The sequence below is a fragment of the Phalacrocorax aristotelis genome, chromosome 12 (genome assembly GCF_949628215.1).
Source record: "Phalacrocorax aristotelis chromosome 12, bGulAri2.1, whole genome shotgun sequence".
Lineage (NCBI taxonomy): Eukaryota > Metazoa > Chordata > Aves > Suliformes > Phalacrocoracidae > Phalacrocorax > Phalacrocorax aristotelis.
Genome location: NC_134287.1, coordinates 11,717,704 through 11,737,223, shown reverse-complemented (window position 1 = coordinate 11,737,223; position 19,520 = coordinate 11,717,704). Strand labels below are relative to the sequence as shown.

At 40.8% G+C, this 19,520-nt stretch overlaps 1 protein-coding gene across 3 annotated transcripts in view; it reads right to left on the bottom strand.

Annotated features, from left to right (window-relative positions):
* ADD3 (adducin 3) overlaps positions 1–19,520 on the bottom strand; it is a 103,356-nt gene that overhangs the window by 35,121 nt on the left and 48,715 nt on the right. Inside the window, exon 1 of one of the 3 annotated variants that reach the window (XM_075108317.1) lies at positions 3,061–3,151. The exons of the other annotated variants lie outside the window; for them this stretch is intronic. The gene's annotated coding sequence lies outside the window, so the exon portion shown is untranslated. Of the gene's footprint in view, positions 1–3,060; positions 3,152–19,520 lie in introns of those variants that run through there. 3 annotated transcript variants of the gene reach the window in all.

Below are 19,520 nucleotides of genomic sequence, written 5' to 3'. Positions count from 1 at the left end.
TCTCCCAACCCTCCCAGCCATTCCATCTTCCTCCCTGTATCACCTCCTCAGATTCATGCCAGCAGATGTTTGTATGGTCAGATGGTGGAATGGGTAGGGGAACTACTCTTTGGCCAAGTTTAATTTTGTCTTTTAAGTTTTGGGTTTCAAAAATGGATTTATTTTCAGCTGTATCAGCTCCCCCAGCCAGTTAACTGCATATCTACGCCAACGTTTGTTCTGAAACAAAGACCGTAATGACACAGGGGTGTCCAATACCGCTTCTTCCAGTAGCAATGCAGGCATAAACAATGTGTCACACTACAGCCCAAACTGGTTACAAATCAAATATTCTAATCCAGTGCTGCGTATTTACTTTAAGTCCTTCTGCTTTAAACAGAGTAAGCTAATGAAATAATCATCATCTCATTTCAGACACCACATTAAAGAGACTATGTGGCGGCAGTACATTTTTTTTCCTACGAAACAAGAACTCGAGTGTATGTGAACGTTGTTTTTGTGTTTCTGTGTTAAATCTAAAGCATTATTTTTGCCCAATTACATAATGCAATATTAAAGATAACATAAATATTCAAGCTGTGCAACTCACACTTCACTCAGCGTAAACTGGAACTGAGCCAGCTACCTTCTTACTGCTTGACAGTAAATAATGTAGTGGGTTGCTGACAACCACCCAAAATATGAGGGCTGTACCTTTACTTTTAACTGCAGATGTGACATTCTTTCTCTGTTAAGGAAAGCTCCTTATAATGCACCGAGCCTTTAGCAGGTGCAGTCTGCACTTCCACATTTGCAGGCCAGCCTGCTAACATTTTGCAGCACAAGCAGTGGCGTAAAGAAACTCCCAAGCCTAGAAGGATGATGTATCCAATATGCTCTACACATGGTCATAAATGTTACTTGCATGTGTTAAGTCTCATAAATGAACTTGTATGCTTAACCCTGTAGGCCCAAGCTACTTTAAATCATTCACATTTTGGTATTTCTTTACTGCTGCATAACAGTTTTTCATGATGGAGAGAACTCTTGATGAGCAGGTTATCCAGTTACTATCACCCAGTGACAGGACGATAGACGACAAAACCCAGTCTCAAAGGACAACCTCTAGTACAGATCCAAAGTCCACTGTGCCCAGGATCAAACCTCCTGTGCTGAGGAAAGGCTGTGTGTAACTGGGCTGTTTCCATCGCTGCATTGCATGACCCTTAAGCAGGCAGCAGCATAGGGGCTTCCTTGCTTCACTTCATAAAATAATGTTTTCTTGTTTTACTAGCAAATTGTTAAGGTTGTGCAGACAATAAGAACGTTTGGAGATTACACTGTTCTTTACACAAAACATTCACAGAATCACACAGAATCACAGAATGGCAGGGGTTGGAAGGGACCTCTGGAGATCATCTTGTCCAACCCCCCTGCTTGAGCAGGCACACCCAGAGCAGGGGGCACAGGAACACAGCCAGGGGGGTTTTCAATGCCTCCAGGGAAGGAGCCTCCCTGGGCAGCCTGTTCCAGTTTGTTCAAGTCAGAACAAACTCAGTCACACAAGCAAACTGGTGAGAGAGAAGTAACAGAGGAAGAATTCAGAGTTTGTTGGTAACTTGATGCATCACACCAAGAAGGGGGTGGCTGCATCGCGAGAAACACAAGAACGAACTGAGATGTCAGAGTTGAAAAGGCGGGGATTCGTATCACATGTTGATTATTCACTATAAATTGTCTTTTACTGCTGGACACAGTTTGCCACAGCAGTTATCTGTAACAGTATGATAGAAGGAAATATGAAAAGAGACAAAATAGATTGTGCCACTAAAACCTCGCTTTAAGATAAGGAGGTCGGTCACCCACAGATAACACATTGGTTTGTTTTTAACCTTTCTCTAAACTTGTTTCTTTACATGCAAATCTTCTTAGTTACGTTTCCTCCTTTCATTTATTTATTTTTAACAAGTACGTGATTTACCACAATTTACCAGAAACAGTTTTAAAGCTGACTTATATTTTGCTCATATATAAGTTTTATTTACATATGTAAGTGTATGCATATATTTTGAAATAACATTAAACTGCACTTTGGAGTGCCAATAGTCATCACCTCTGCTTGGGTACACAGGTTGAGTGGTCCTACGAAATGGTATGGAGTCTGTGGATGGGGACTATTTCCACGGCAATTTTAAAAAATCACCTCCTTAAAGACTTGAAAAGTGTGCAGTTGTACCTCACACCCACTTTTCCTTAGTTTTTCTTTCATCTTCTATGTTATACTGAAGTTCATGAAAAAGCAGAGTAAAAATGAGCTCCATGATGAGAACGTAAGTTTCTCTTGGTTTAAGCTCTTTTTCTATAGCAACATTAAATTAAAATTTTACACGCAGGGTATGAGATGACTAAAAAATATCTGAACACTGAGCTTAAATAACCTTCTCCTATCCGAAGGGAAGAGTGACCTCACTGTAGCAGAAAACTACGGAGAAATACAGAGGCTGCCAGGGAAAAGAAAATCTCTACCTATAGCATACGCAAAAAGCTGCTCACACGCAAAGCACAGATGCACTGAATGACAACAATGGAAATGAAGTTACTTCCCCCCCTTAATATTTTTTGGCTCATTCCCACTTTGCTCCAGGGTAAAAGTTCATCTGCCACTCACAGAAACCCCCCTCCCACCTCCACTGCTCCACAGGATTTGGTAAGCATGAACCGCTGCAGATTTTCAAGTTGCGAGCTTTCTGAAGCTGTATTCCCTTACAGCATTTAGGACTTCTACAAAGAAGGAGGATCTGAACGCAGAAGACCTCTGGCAGAGGAGCCAACCAGCACAGCCATGGCAGCAGCACCGCTGCTTTGGTTGCAGCTTGCTCGCGACCACCCTCAGCCAGCTCACAGGCAGCAGGAGTGCTCCACCTGCAAGAATTCAGTCAAGTCTCCTCTGGAAGTGGTTTCTTTTGGCAAACCCAAATAAAGACAAAAGCACTGTCTCTTTCCCAATACCACCTTGAGCCTTAGACATTATAAACTATGCATCCAAATTTAATCACTTCTAAAAGTATATTAAGAACATACCTATTGAAATAATCTTTGAACAGTAGTTCTAAGATGATGGAAGCACGTGAACACGTGCGTAACTCCAGCGTGCCAGCCGGCCATGGGACCAGCGGAAGGTCCAGGTGCTCCAGATCAGCTCCCAGCAGCACAGCCTGCTTCGCAGAGCCGGCTCGCGGGTCAGCGCAGCCCCGGTGGCCTCTCCCAGACTGGCAGCGCATTTCAGCTCTCGCTGACCCTGTTTTGTAACCTCTTTTGTACAGATGACAGTGTTTACCCACCCATGTCAAACCCATTCGGATGCTTGCAACAAAAGTAATAAATGCTATTAGCAAAACATACATATTTCAAAGGATCCATCAGTGATCTCAGCACTTACTGGATATTAATATCCTGTCTTTACCCATTCCCAACACTAACTGATACCCTGCAGAGTTAGTATCAATATGGGATACAAATACACTACACTTGCAGAACAAAAATCAGATTGTGTTTGACCTTAAGTCAGGGAACCCCTCAAAATAATGTCAGGGAGTTTTATCCGCAAAAGCGTATTTCATTTTTATTTTAAAACCAGAAATGAAGACATAAGACATAAATATCAGTTTTCAGTAGGAATAACTACTTGTCTTTTTCGGGTTTAAGGATTCTGATGAAACACAAATGCTGCAGCACAAAACCAGCTTCAGCTTTTGGTTCTCATGACACAGCTCATTCATGCTACAGAGAGACAGTAGAACATGGCGGGGAGCAGGGAAGGGAGGGTGAGCACACTCTTTTGAATTCATCTAGTTTCAGAGATATCTGGGATGTTGGTAATGAAAAAAGTAAGGTAGTATTCTTCAAAATATTGCAACTTTAAGGCAATAAAAAGTTGTTGGTTTTGGTTTTGTTAGTAGTTTCTTTTTTTTTTTTTTAAGGTTTATCGCTGCTTATCTACATAATCACTTCTGGCTAAGTTACCTAAAAATATTTCACGAGTCAGTAGGCAACACAGCACTAAATTAAAAGATTATGTCCCGTTAGCACTTATCCATAGTAAGCTGTGACAGTACGCAAACATAAAATCCCCACACATACACAAGTAATGGCTGAAAAATCCCCTGAAGTCCTTTGAAAAAGATGTAAGCTAGGTTCCTCTGCGACATAAACTAAGAACTTATCTGTGAGAAAAAAACACATAACTGGAGAAGCTGATTGCAGTCAAAACTTTTTACATTCTGCAAAACTCTTCCTCTCCCTCTCACAATGTGAAGCCTCCAACTTCCTCTGGTGACTTTTTTCTTGGGCTTCCTCTGAACCGCACAGATGCAGGTGGGAAACAATTTCATACTTTATAAAGACCTACACAGAGTTATGGAGTAAAACAACCACGTCTGCTATGTAAATAATATTTTTGAAATCCCACTGATTTACACCAATCTGGAAAGCACTGTTAGGAGTAACGAGGGCTACTCCCAGCTATCTATGAGAGCCCTCCTCGGTCACTGGTGCAATGTACGACATTAGATAGCAGCGAAAAAACTCTTATTGATACCAGGGTACATCAAAAGCCTTCTTGATTTATGGCAGTTTGGTTATCCTGAGAAGTGTCATGGCCGAAGCAGCTGCCTCCTGAGTTTTGCTGGAGGGTCAGAGGCTGTGACGGTGGGCAACTCAGATGATTGACATGAGGCAACTGCTGGATTTTATAAATGTTTACACGAACAACCGATCTCATGTATGGCAGCATGCAGCCCAACCTTTTTATAGCCCAAACCCTTGGAGTTCCTCCTCTTCACATCAAATCCTGACCTTTGCGGCCTCTGACAGCCCAGTGCAGACCCCATTTGAGACCACCGTCATGCACTGACCATGCAGAATTGCAGCTCAACGCCCTCCATAACACGTAAGCAAGGAACGGGAAACCCAGCCAACAGCTAATCTCTGTGGGGACATTTGTAACCAGACACTTGAAGAAAAGAGGAAATTGTGCCAGGCCTTCGATCATAATGTCTTCAGGACAAATTGTATCTCTATTTACATTATACACCACACCCGGCATGATTCCCCCCAGTTCATATTGGGATCTCTGAATCACTCCACTATAGATTTTAAATTTTAAAAAGGAGCAATAACTCAAGTCACGTTAATACACCAATATCGGCTTGAATATGTCAAAATAAATTGGCTTCTCAAAAAAGGATTATAAATGTTTTATTGACCTGTACATACATTCTCACATTAAACAGAAAACAGCAGCATTTCAAAAAAAGATTGTTTGTGATAGTCATAGTCAAAAACTAAGAATGTTTTAGGTAAAATATCACAACTTCATATACTGATTTCACATATGAAATATAGGTGGAGTGGTAATGTTACGGTTGTCTTAAGGTTTTTAACTGCAATTTCAAAACAGTAATTTTAGGGATCAATGAAAGTGTGAGACAAACGATGCCAGTCAAGCCCGCCTGCCTGCAGCAGGCACAGTGCCACTGATCGGCCATGACAAGCATGGAAAAAAACCTAGGCATCTCAGGAAAAAAAAGCTACATGTTTACTCTAGTAAATGCCCCAAAAAAGCAAACTACAAATTGAGGTGTAGTGGAAAGGCTCTGTTGGTAGGACTTTAACAGCTTATATCAGCCATAGGATGGCACAGGGGACAAAAACCTGTAAATCACTATTCCCAAATTATGTTGAGAGTGTCTTTTCTCACCTCATTCAGTCTCCAAAGGATCTTGCTTTTTTCTCCATTACTGGAATCAGTTTTGCTTTAACATATGGGACAATTTGCACCCTCCTTGGTCCATTTGCAAACTTAAATGTTAGTGTGTGTTAAAATGTAACATGAAAAAGTTAACAAACATGGAGAATTTGATTGAGGTTATGGTCACATGCCTAACATATAAAACTATCATCTTTAGGGGACTTAAGCACACCTTATGCTAGTTTTTCATATTTTCCTGGCTGGCTTGAGGCGACCCTGCCCCTCCCGCCCCGTGTGTTTCAGCTCCCCACCTCTCAGAATGCCACCCCCTCGTGGTGCCAGCACGCCTCTCCATGAAGCTAGCACCTCAACCGGATACACGGGGAGATCGAGGTTAAAAATAATTTGGAGGAAGAAGGCAAGGTTAAGTACGGAGCAGAGAAGGGCCACATAGCCCTCCTTGAAAGTTTAAAAGGCAGCTACATAATTAGCTGTGTTGAAGGCGTGTTGCTTCAATTATCCATCCCAGGGAAATCCCTAGGATTTACAGTGGTGCATCAACACTTTGTGTTTACCCACATTGCTAATATTGTCTTCAGCTTGCTTCAAAATAATTAAAAGACCCCAACGAACTACCTAACTAGTAAATACAAAAAGTCTCATTTGCAGTCAAAGTTTAACCTATATAAATATGTACTTGGCCTTCATTTGACCTGCCTCTTGTCTCTGTCACCTTTTGCTCATGATACTAGAAAAGCAAATTGAATTTCGACAGCCAAAGGTCTCCTACACCTTTAGGAATGGAAAATTACTCCACCGAATTTCAGGCAAGACCGCCTGAAGTCAGAGGGTCATTTTGGACTTAACCACGGCACTGAACAGAGAGGCAGATGTGCCCAGAGCAGGAGCCAGCATATCCTTGACCAAGAGCTAAAGAGCTACTAACCAGAGCTTTGGTAGGACGCGCAGCGAGGGGTATGGTGAGTCAGCATTAAGCACAGCAGAAATTATTCTTTTTTAAAGTCAAAAGCAGAATATATAAATATTTTATAATTAGGTTACTATTATTTTCCAGTGCAAGCAAGCAACTATCTACTTTTACCCCATAACTGTCCTTCTCCATCATCACTCGTAAGCACTGAAAGTCTGGTTAAAATAAAAGACACTCTACAACAAACTACATTAGTATCACAGAGCATGGATGCGTCCTAGCATGCTACACAAAATCCTGCAGACTTGCAAACATCTGTGACAGCTGTCTCTGGAATGCAAAACCAGCCTGACATTGAACACTTCAAGATTTAAACCATCCTCTCTTTTTTTCCCTAAGCATTGCATGAAGCGTAAATAAAACGGGCAGATTATTCATTTCTAAAGAGGAGCCCATCCAATGTACCGGCAATAGAATTTCCCAGCAGCCAAGGCAGCACAAACACCAGCCACCACAGAGAGCTTCAGGAGACACTTTCTGCTAAAGCGTTGTCATGCAAGTGAAGAAAAGCTTCTTCATGGTTTCTTAGAGGAACAAACCAAGCACTTTAATGAGTTGCAGCACCCACAACTCAGAAATCCAGTTGCAAAGACCTCACTTATAATTTTGAAGGCACACGCAGCCTTTGATCAGTCACATATGCAGCATGAGAGACACTCCCTCAGGTCCTTCCCCGAACAATTTTTCCAGTTTTGACTTCTACTGTTTTTTTGTTTGTAAGTTCAAGAGTATTCCGAAGCCAAGAAATATATTAGATGGATCTGTCTCAGATTATTTCAATATAATGCATTATGACAAAAATTCATAAAATAACGTAAAAGTTGTTTTATTTGAAATTCCAAAGCTCATTTGTAAACCTGGCCTTAAAATGGTATTTGCCTGTTTGCCATTAAACCCGCTTATTTTTATACTGAAAGCAAGTATCGGACATGTTACCCATGTGCTGGAGTTGAGTTTGAGTGCAGAGAGACGGGGAGGTAAATTTTTCTCCCAGTTATACCGTTATGAATCAAAACTGACCAATTTAAAAATCACTTAACAATTGCCGTAAAAATGACATTGTGTTCTGAGCTTTGGTGGTCCTTATTTTTGAATATTTGAATAACCCATGGAAATTGTCCTAGGTAAATGTGGTATTTCAGTTTATACCATAAGAAAATTAGTGATGATACGAAGTGTCTGAGGCTATACGGATCACATCTGCTCGAGAAGTGAAAGTAAATCACATCTTTTCTACGGCTTTCAGTTATCTTGTTCACTTATGTGTTGGGTGGGTTTTTTTTTGTTTTTTAAACCATCTGTAAAAACCTAACGCCATTCAAGGAATTAATGATCTTTGTATTAATGCAATAACGTGCCAAAAAAATACCACAAAGCTTGATTAATAAAGTGAGGAATAATAGGTGATTAGACTCCTGCCAAAGGCTCATTCATGACAGCTTCCACAGACGTGCAGGAATGCTGTGGAGGACGACAAAAACCCAGGGCGGCCAGAGCTCTGCATTAGCCACAGTGGGGACGTGGATGCGCTGCATCTTTTTTGGAACTCATTTCCTAATCCAAAAAGGAAAAAAAGAACCTGCAGGACAAAACTGGTCTCAAAGGTTTCTGGAGGAATAGTGGTGGATGCTCCTTTGGGAGCTGGGCAGTATTTAGGTGGGGTTTTTTTGTGGGTTTTTTTTTTTTTTTTTTTTTTTAAAAGATGCACTGTTCTAACTTGCTAATTTATTGCATTACTTTTGGCAGGGAGATGGCTGAATTTCTATTTTAAAAAAAATCTTAATTATTGAGTGATGCTTCCAATAAGCACTGGAACAATCATTTAAGATGCCATTTGAGGGTTGCTGTGGGTTTTGTGTTTTGTTCTTTTTAATTCTCTGGCAAATTGCTATGGGATTTTGATTTCTGCCTGCCTCATCAGTACTATGTTCTCTCTCTGTGATAAATTATCAAAACTGATCTGAGTTTGCACTGCAGAGCACTCAGGAAGAAATGACGACAAGCATCCCAAGTCTTGTGCTGTATGAACAGACTTTTTCCTGAGACTTCTGGCTTCAGATTCAGAGAGCTGGAATTTGTAAGGAAAAGCACTCCTACCTGGTGCACAAGTTCTGTCCATCACAGAGTGCAATTATGCTATATGGAACTTGAAGATAGGTTTTCGTTGTGTCTAGCCTGTGTTCATTTTCACGTTATATTCAAAGTGGTTTTTGTAATGGGGTGATACTGGACTAGAAGACTAATGGTTTCTAGAAGACTAAAATGATGAAGCTATTCCTACTCCTTTATTTTTCTGAAGTTACTTTTAACTGTAACATTAATGAGACACTGGATTCCAAAGCTATTAATAATTACACATCTGATATCTAAATAACAAAACATGAAAGAGAGAGAAAGATAAAATAAGTAAACAAACAAATCCATCCCTTCCTGGCCCCTCTTGGCATGGCGCAGCAGGTTACGGGCATGCCTGGCTGCCCATAAGTCAACAGCTACCCTGCGCTAACGGTGCATTTCACCTTTTCATTCTGTATTAGAAGCTATTGCCCACACCCGTAAGTACTCCAAGTCAGCTGTTTCATCTTTGTATGGGAGACACACAAAAAATAATTACTAAGTGCTGCTTCGTGTATCGTGACAGCACAACTGTGAATGCTTTTAGAACTATGTTGTTTGGAAATGCAATTAATGCCTCAAGGTTACTTGTATGTATTAAATGGGAACATCTTATGCACCTAAGAGGTGTTTGTACTTCTTGCAGCAAAGTATAAAACACTTCAAAATTGAGAATTTAAATTATCTCCTGTTTCTGCAAACTTCTTCAAAAGTTTAATTAATTACGTACACTTACACTGTTTTTTTTTTTTCTTTTAGTCTTTGCCCTGTGATCAGATGGAACGAGAAACCTGTACTTCTGTTCAACCTCAGCATCAAAATCCTACATCTTTCTCTTCTAACCAGATATCAACTTTTGTAATGCGTAAGAGAAATATTTTTTACCTTTGTACTAGGTTTGGCTTAAAGTAACCAATAGGTTCAAAAGTTAAGTGGCAGGAGTGAATATGTGCGGAGTGTAACGAGGTAAGATCTCATTTTCACAGAGCAGCAGGTGAACAACGAACAGGTACCTGGACCTCTTGCTGAGATGTGGCCTGAGCCCAGACACGAGAGCAGAACTGAGCTCAGTCATTTTAAAAAATTTCCCACAATAGTTTAGCTGAACCTGTGAACAAGCACAATTTTGCAAACATGGACAATCAAATGGGAACTTGGATAATCATATAGAAGAGCCAATACTTCTCTTTCTTTTAATAATAAGTAGCATTTGTGCCCATGGTGGTAATACTTCCCAAAACATGAACATAGCAATAGATATGTTTAGAAGTTTAAATTTGTAGTATAAATTGTAAACCAGCATGAACTGTCAAAGCATACTAAAGGGTAGCCAGTGTTAAAACTGGTATCTATGAATAGCATAGGCTCATACTTCTGAGAAGAGACGAGCATTCGGGATTCCCCAAGTGCCAATGAACGATGACCTGGAAGAGCTAGTTTTACCCAAGCAATAAAAGCACTCAACAGAATCAGGAATGGTACTAGTAGGGGCAGAATAGCTTGACTTTTTTTTTTTATTTTGTTCCCTGTTCTTCCATTTCCAATTGCATCATTATCAATAACAAAAAGAGAAATCAATTCCATTAATGATATTCAAGTGAGTCTATGAAAAAAAAAAAAAAAGAGGAAAACATTTTCCTTGTTATTCTTGTACCTCATCTGACCTCTTCAGTACAACCATGACAAATGCTTGGTCAAGAAGGAAAAAAAAGGCAAACAAAAATAAAAATCTGAACAAATTGTTACATAGGCTCAGAGTATCAGTTAAGAAATATAGCCGCTCTGAAACATTTAAAGAGAATACAAAAGGGCCTCTACAACAGTATAACCTTTGCCTCTCTCTGCTAGCATCACAGTTTACACGGTTTCCATGGAAACCCTCTGCAAACTTATGAATGTGCTTGTTGCGTTAGATGTTGAACAGAAAATCCTTTGTGGCAACTCTGGAGGGCCATGGCCAGTGCCAACCTCCCGGCGGAATAATGCCCTTCACTATGCCTTGCCCAGCAGGCTCATGACACGCTCGCTCACATGGCACAGCTACTGCCATCTCTTGTTTTTCCTCAACTGATTAAAAAAGAGGTACACATTGTAACTACTAAATATTTCTTCCTGCATGGAGAACCTGTTTTGCCCCCATCACACTGATGGCAAAGTCTCTGGTACCAGACCCTCAGATGCAACCCCAGAGCTGCAGGGTGAGGGCACTGACTGGGAGGCTTCCAACAGGCTTCCAGTCAGGGCATTGGGGAATGCATTTACATAATGAGTAGACAACTACCCAGAAAGAGAATGCCACAATTCTTAGTTATTACATATTTTGAGAAAAACACCTCAAAAAATATACACAAAATTGTCAGCATGCCTCAGGTGCGCCAGTCCAGAAGAGAAAACTAGTTTCATCACCTTGTTGTTTCTCATCAGGGAAGGATCAACTGAACTACAACTCATGTACCGGATGGGCTCCTCCTCTAGCCACAGAGGCGGGAAAATTCTACCCAAGACAGCCTGAAATGTTATCATGAGGGCTGGTTTCTTTTTCTGTTGTTAAGTGTATGTGTGCAGGTGAAAGCTGAGGGACTAAGAACTTTGCTTCTGTTTTACAGAGGAGGAGCTACTGGCAAATATCTGAGTGTTGTGTCCCATCTAACTTTCCTCAAAATACATGTCCACACTGCAGCTCAACATATTTTACCAGCACTGAAATAAGAGTGCTGCTAATAAAAGTGCACCTTTAAGACTAATGGCTCCAGCTGTATGCTGGAGTGTACCTTATCTGTAGATTAAAGCATTCCCCTATATCCTTATTCCTCTGAAACAACAAGCTCCTAGTACAGCATGTTTGACTCTAATTTCTGAGATATCAATGGCATAATTTATCTAATGGCTTACAGATGTGCACAGTCTCGGGAAGGACAACGGCTCCAAAGGCTGCATTCGTGATAAAATCAGGTCTGCAGACTCTGCATGGGAGGTGAAAGCCTGCCTGTCTCATTCCATGTAGAACTGAGGCGGCTGGCATCTTTTTGCTTGTGACTGGACACTTCACCTGTGATTCAACTGCTCCAGACACTCTTACAGTCACAGTGACCAAAATGATTGATGTTTTGTCTTAAAAGCTGAAGAAAGAAGGAAGACAGGTTTTGTACCAGGAAAAGAACAAAAACCCCAAACAAAACTAAACACTTACTTTGCCAACACTCCATTTCTATGTTTATTTTTTTCCCTTTCACAGGGGGCAGGCCCAAGGGGAAGCCCTCCCCTCTCCCTCACGCCATCCTCACCACCAGCCCAGGCCGCCCCACACCAGCCGCCACGTTAGCTCTGAGGGCGGCCAACCTCTCCTTTTCGCCTTGCCTGCACAATGAAATAATGAGGAGGTCCGTTGCAGCCCGCCTTGTTCTAATGCTCTAATAGCCTATTGTTCTCCTGAGGTTGCCTCTGCGATATAAAACACTGAAAGCCGGCGTTTCCTGAGGGGAAGCGAATTCCCACTGTGCGTCGCAGGACGTTGGCCAAGGGCTTGGCTTCACAGGGGGCCAGGCCACCCCGTGACTCGGCAGGGAGATGGTGGGTTTGTTTTTGTTAGCAGGCAGTTTGCAGGAACATCTGCTCAGCAAAGCAGTAGTGTGGCTCTTGCCCATCACCGCCTGTGGGCTCTTTCCTGCAGATGTGGGCAAAACCACATTCACTCCCTCTGCACGCGGCAGATACTACGTTGAAGATACTACGTTGGCAGTCCCACAACTAAAATTTGGCTCCTACCTGATCAATGTTTATGATCTGTCTTAAATTACAGAAGGATTGGAAATACAACGGTTGCTACTAAGCTGCAGTAAGCTGCCAGGAAGAGGGGAGCCACGGCATGGACTCGGGGCAGAGTAGCCCGACAGCAGGGCTGGAGCACCCCCAAGTGTCACAACACCACGTCCACCAGGATACAGGTAATAATGTTTAAGTACTGGGATGGGAGAAAGGACACAACAGACAGAAATTAATCCAATGATACAGGAAATAAGATTGAGAAGTCACTAATTTTATATTTGCACCACATCCTCTTGTCTAATAAAGTGCACTGAACATCATTAATGTCCCGCTAATGAGACATCCAACTGCCCAGAACACAGCAGTAATGAACGTGAGCTCTGTTTCCACCAAATCTACCAGAAAGGTTTGTAAGGGTCTGCTTTCCCACTGACACAAACACATGACTCCCATTAGCCTTAATGAAGGATGAGTGGGAGAAAAATTTCTCAAGGTTGCATAACTGAACTGTGGCATGGCGAAGACACTGCTAAGGGGAGTTACTTATCCCGAAGCTACTGCGATAGGCCAAATTCTTTCACAATTTTCCCATTGTTTTGTTCAATTTTTATCGTAGGTAAAACTTTCTCACTTTAGGCCAGCAAAAATATTCAGAAGTTTTCTTATAGCAAAATTATGGAAAAGCAGATTAGATAGTGGGATGCTTAGCTCCTATTTTTAGACTGAAAAACATGACTTCAAATGTGCACTTTCTTTTTTATCTTAATGCATTGTCCCTGCATACTATTCTTGACTCCATGATATATAAATTCTTACTTCTGTAACAATGCAAATTTGTTGACAGGATGATAGGTTAAAGTTTATCTTTCATGCTGCTTCCCTTGCACTAGTCAGAAAAAAAATCTCGTTGTGTCAATTATGTCCCTTTCAGTGCTCAGCGAGGCGAGGAAACGGAGTGCCAGAATGTGGAAACAATGAAAAAACTAATGCCAGAACTGAGTATTTGACTCCTAGGCTAAGCTCTGCGTGCCCTCACAAAACTTTGAGATTTATACTGCATATCTAAAAACTGCGTTTAAGAAAAACCTTAATTCCAGATGTTGAAAGCCTGATTAACCTACTAAAAGTTCAAAGCCTTTTCTTCATTTTTTCTTCCCAGTTCAAGTTTATGTAGTTTAAAACGCCTTTTTGTTTTTGACACCAGAAAATTCGATTTCATAAGCAATTTAGAAATAGTTGGTCATGTGTTTATCATAAGAAATCTACCTGATGTAATCTAAGACATTCAATGATATAGTACACATCAATGAAGGCTGCTTCCTCTATTCTTCTGAGCTTTAAATGAGAACAGACTATCATCTCCTGCTGCAATGACTGATACAGGAGAATATCTAGCCTGCTGCTACTTACACATATGATAAAAGTCCATTAACACATATACTCACAGAAGTTTAGCTACTTTGATACAATAAACTGAGATAGGGAACCACAGTGCAACAATTACTATAACTGTGTGACCAGTGCTGTGCTACATTTTAGAGCCACATGTTAAAAATGTATCTTGCAAATTAAATCAAAATTACCTATTTCTGCTCTACTGTAAGAAAAAAAACCCAAAACACACACACAACAAAAAACAGCCAGACAACCTACCCACAAAACAAAGCCATACATATTTGATTTATTACATAGAGTTAAAATTCAAACCTCAAAGGCCTGATGTGCCCGATGTGGTTGCGTTCACTTTAGCTGCCAGCATATACTCGAAACCCAGAGCCCAGTCCTGTTGAGGCCAGCGTTTTCCCTGACTTAAGTGGAAGCAAAATCAGATCACATATTCCTCAAAAAACCCATAATATGCAGAACAACTGAGGCAAACAGGGAGTAACTGATTTACAGATTACGCAGACCTACTAACTACGCTGTTATTTACTAACTGCACTGGAAAACCCCATTCAAACACAAAAATTGTAACTCACCAGTCATGCCACGACACTGAAGATAAAAACCACGCAAGTCTGAAATAGAAGACAACCAAAATACAGACAACTTTCTGCAGCATCCATCCCCAACCATTCTGTCACATACACAACAGCAACAGCACAAAGCATCTTTATGACAGGAATAAAAGGCTCTTTAAATGCTCCTTTTATTTTTTTTATTGAATGAACCCACTCTTACACAAAGTTCATGCAACGATGTCTCGAGCTTTCGTACTGCCAAACTGTTGATTCGTTGACTTGTCAACCATTGATTCGTCAACTAAGGCTTGTAAGTCACACAGAAAAATTTGAAGTATTCATTAATTATATGTAATTACTTCATGTAGCAAGTCAGGTGGCTGATTAAGAGACTGAACTTATTAGTATGTTGAGATACATACTTGTCAGGAAGATTAAAATCTTTTTCGATGTTTCACCATGACTGACTGAACTCTTCTCTGCTCCAAGTCACTGTCTGGCAAAACCCAAGGGAGTTTAGAAGCAAAGCCAGGGACTCCTCCCAGTACAGTATTAGCATTCTGTGTGGTTGACTCTTCTCACAGAATTAGTAATCTTTACTAACAGTGTTCCTCCCTCCAAGGAAGCACATTGCACCACACCTCCCAATTGTTTTAGAAGTACATATATACGAAGACCATAGTTGAAAAAGATATCATCAGATGTGGCGAGTCCAGAGAAATCTTGTCCTAAATATTTTCCAAGGTTATTCATGAGAAAAGGGTGGAGAAAGAAACCACAGCTACAAGATTCACAAACACAAACTCATTTACAGGTTTGCAAAGCAAATCATGCCACCATCCTGTCATGTAACCATAGGGAAATGCAGCTGCAGACTCTCTGGATCAAGATATTTACTGTTGGATGAAATTAAATTGCCCAGCTACTATATCAGTTCTTAAAAACTGGTTGGGTTTCTCACCACTTCTAATCTCAGTCAGACGGGCACTAGATTGAAGTGAATTAGGAAATAACATGAAGCCAGAGCAGAAAGCAACCAGCTTCCAAACTTTAACAACTTCTTGCACTGCAGGGCAATTAAGAGCACTGTTCTCATACATTGTTTAATGCCTTGAAATGGACACAGTTGGTTACTGGCCATAAAAACAACTGCAGCTCTATCATTTCTTAAATATTTACTAATAAAAGACACTAGAGTACAAAACCCAGAACTGTATTCCTGATATTCAGACCTTTCTGTCAAAACACAAATTGACAAAAAGACCTTCTGGCAAAAACACTCCAGAAAGCTTTTACACTTTGGTTTTAAAGTAGAGATCTGCCTTTTTTTCCCCTCCCCAAACACCACCCACTCTTCCAAACAAATAAGTAATCCAATGTTGCACAGGAATTTTAATTGTTTCCATAACTTCTGTTACCTGCCAAAGAAGTACTTAGCTGCCATATACAGGACAGAGTGCCTATGATAAATGCACGTTTAAAATAAAATATGAGCATACCTGTATATGCACACATACATAGATATGTGTGACATAAAACTTACGTAATAGTTAACTTTTGTATAGCTGTAAAAACTAGAAGCCTTTAAAGAGGCAGCCTTTATTCTTTGAAGTAACAGCCACGGTTCGAGCACGCTTGACTCTCCAGCTCAGATTTACAATCATGTTACTACAGCTGAACTTCCCGCATGCCACGTGAGCCAGGCTTGGCTTGGCGTCTCCTTGCACGCTATTAGCCATGACAGATGCAAGTTCACAGCGGAAATCCCTTGCATGAAAACCTAGAGCGCTACGACGCACTCCTTTGTATTTGCTGCAAGTACAGCCAGAGAGATCTCTGCAGCAGTCTCTGCAAGAGTTTGGCCGATGCGGGTGCCGTGACTGACAGCCTGGCTCCTTTCAAGAGTTCTGTAACTTTTTATTTTATTTTTATTTTTATTTCTTTTTTTAAGATCTTGGTCTGTCAGCCCTTCCTCACTCTGCACAGGATTTCTTACCACAAATAACAGCCCTGGTTTCAGTGGGACCCTTGAAATACTCATCTTGTGGTAGAAATAATTGCACAACACAAGCTGGTGGAGGCATTTTCAGCATATTTGTACAACTTCATTTATTTAGTTATTAGGACCAGGTCTTAAAACAACAAAAACTTTCTCTGGCATTTGTTTAAATAAGCAATCCATTCTACGTATTAAACTATTTATAAATGTACAATATGCAATTACCATGTATCAGTAAAATCCCTAGGATAATTGTAGGTATTTTGCCAAAAGAGCTTATAGATGTTCCCCTGAGTAAATTGCACGGCAGCATAAGCCTGCTAGTAGGGGAGGTATAACAATTCCATTAAAAAAAAGCGCATTTAGAACAGTTTAATAAACAAGGGGAAAAATATCTGTGGGACTTACAGGGTGGAAGTTAACAAAATATTATCTTCAACAATAGATACTACACATTTTTCCACTGATTTTACAACTAAACCCAGCACGCTGCAGCTTCTGACACCATTAGTGCTCAGAATCTACTTCTGACAGCATTTTTTGATTTGTGATGGGTGGTTTGTTTTGGCATTGTTATGGGCTGGGTGAAGCCTCGGGGCAGACATGCAGCCCTGTTCATAACATGTGTATTTTCCAATCCCGTGATAAATTTCCCATAACTGCTAGCCTGGAACATGACTTTCAGCAACTTGACTGTTTTACATTTGGCTAAAGCAGCATCAATCCGTTCGATATAATAGCTCCAAGACTATAGACTGAAGACAACCATTCTCTGAATAGATTACTGTCAACGCTCAACTTCAGACTCCCATTTGCAGAAATTACTGACTGTTGCTTTCAGAAAGCTGAATCTCCCCTAACAGATTTTTTTCAAGCTGGAAATCCAAAGTCAGAACTTACTTTTGGAAGGTGCAGCTGGAATTTGAATACCAACATCAACAGCGCTGGTTGTTACAGCTTAGAGAGGTTTTGTTTTGTATGCAAATCCTAATAAGCGTACATATTTCAGTACTTTTGCATTACCACCGAGGTCTGCACTGTTTTGAAAGTGTAAAAAGCTTGCCTTTCGCAGCTGCAAGGGAAATGACATGAGAAGAAAAACACAGCCAGTGTATATCAGCAATTAATTCCATCCACAACTGCCCAGCTGTTTGCGCATGGAGGAACCCGCCTGTTTCCTCTCTGAGCTTTGGCCACTGAAAGCTGATACTGCGCTTTCAGAGACGTGGGCTGCTGGTAACGCATTAGGAATGCGCGCGAGATCCTCTAGAGCTGAAGAAGAAGAAATGAAATCCAGACCAGCGCGCTGCGTATCTGTGCTATGAGGATAAAGTTATCTGAGGGAGAGGGCGGTGGGAGGGGGGCACGGGGAGCTGCCGGCAAAGCCAGGCTCAGCGCCCAGGACGGACACGACTGTCACTTACTGGCAGGTGGGACAGTCTCAAACCCGCGTGTCTTTTATCAGCTCTGACAGGATGTTTTTACATTGGCTGATGCCAAACGGGTAGATCTGGGGGCACTTCACAAAGCCGTTACTTTTACTTGGGATCAGCGCTGTTACGATGAAGTTGCTGGAGTCTTAGCTCCATCTATGCTAGAGTAAGACTTACTGGTAAGTAATTACTACTTATTGGTGTGTAATCATCCCAACACCTGCAGCCATGAAGCTCCAGAATCTAAGGCAGAATTAAGCCCTTTAGGGTTTCTCCTATGAATATAATCCACTCATGCCACCCTTGGAAGGCCAGGAAAGACACAGAATATATAAAAGGAGGATGCTGTGGGTAACCTTTACAAACCCTGTCCTGCCAAGTGCCTGGAAATTTCATCCCACTCTGGAATAAACTCACCAGGCTACATGCACAGCTCACCTTTTTCTTCTAACACATTTTTAAAAAACCAAACAAAAACAACACGTGTTCTTCCTCTACTAACCCAAGCCAGCCCCCATTTAAAAATACCAGATTATTCATATGGATTCCTTTTTGCTGGGTAAAGCCACAGACAGCAAGACTCTTCTAATATATATTACTGGCATTTTTTCTTCAACTCAACACCACCTGTTAAAAAGAGCTCCTTCGATCTCTAGTAAAATCAGGTCACCTTTTCATTTGTTGGACCACTCAACCAGGGGCAACCTCTCAAACTCCACAGGTATTCAGAAGAATAACACTAATAAAATCTTTGCACCTGACAATTTTCAAGACCAGTACCTAAGGTAAGAAGTAACTATCGAAGGGCTGGTGTGCCTTTTTGTAAAGGGAATAAAGTACCATCTTGCATATTTTGATGAATAAATTGGGTTTGCTAGAACTACAGGCTTGTGTACCAGTGTGTGGAAATAAAAACATTCTGCAGAAATAAGACTGTGACATTGTGTTCATATAGTAATGAAATAAGTATGAGAACAATATTCTTTTACCAAACACGTTTGACGAAATATTTAAACATTACCTTTTTAAATATAGATCTCTAAAGTTGAGACCTATGCTTCAGGAAGGCTGGTATCTGAAACACCTACACAAGCACACCGTGTTATCAACGGGAAAGTACAAAAGTAGAGGACTTTCAGTAATATACAACTTCCCAAGGAAACTAAATCCAAATCCTATGGCTGACTGGAAAGTACAATTTTGTATGAACGGCTTAAAATACCTTCTCTTTTTACTCCCTTGGAACCAATGACTCAGTAATGGCTAAACAGAAGCAGCACTTTTTTTTTTTTAAATCAAAAGTATAGCACACTTTAGACTGCAAGTAATCTCACTATATTGTCACAGGAATAGTTCCACTGCTGCTTGAAAGCAAGAACAGCACCCATCATTCTTCCCGTAATTTCACTTTTAACTGCTCAACATCAGGCAAATCTGTTGGGGGATGATTTCGTACATTGCTTACTGTCTGCCACAGCAAAACCTCACTTTCTCGTATATCAGAAATATACACAGAAAGTTTCCGTAT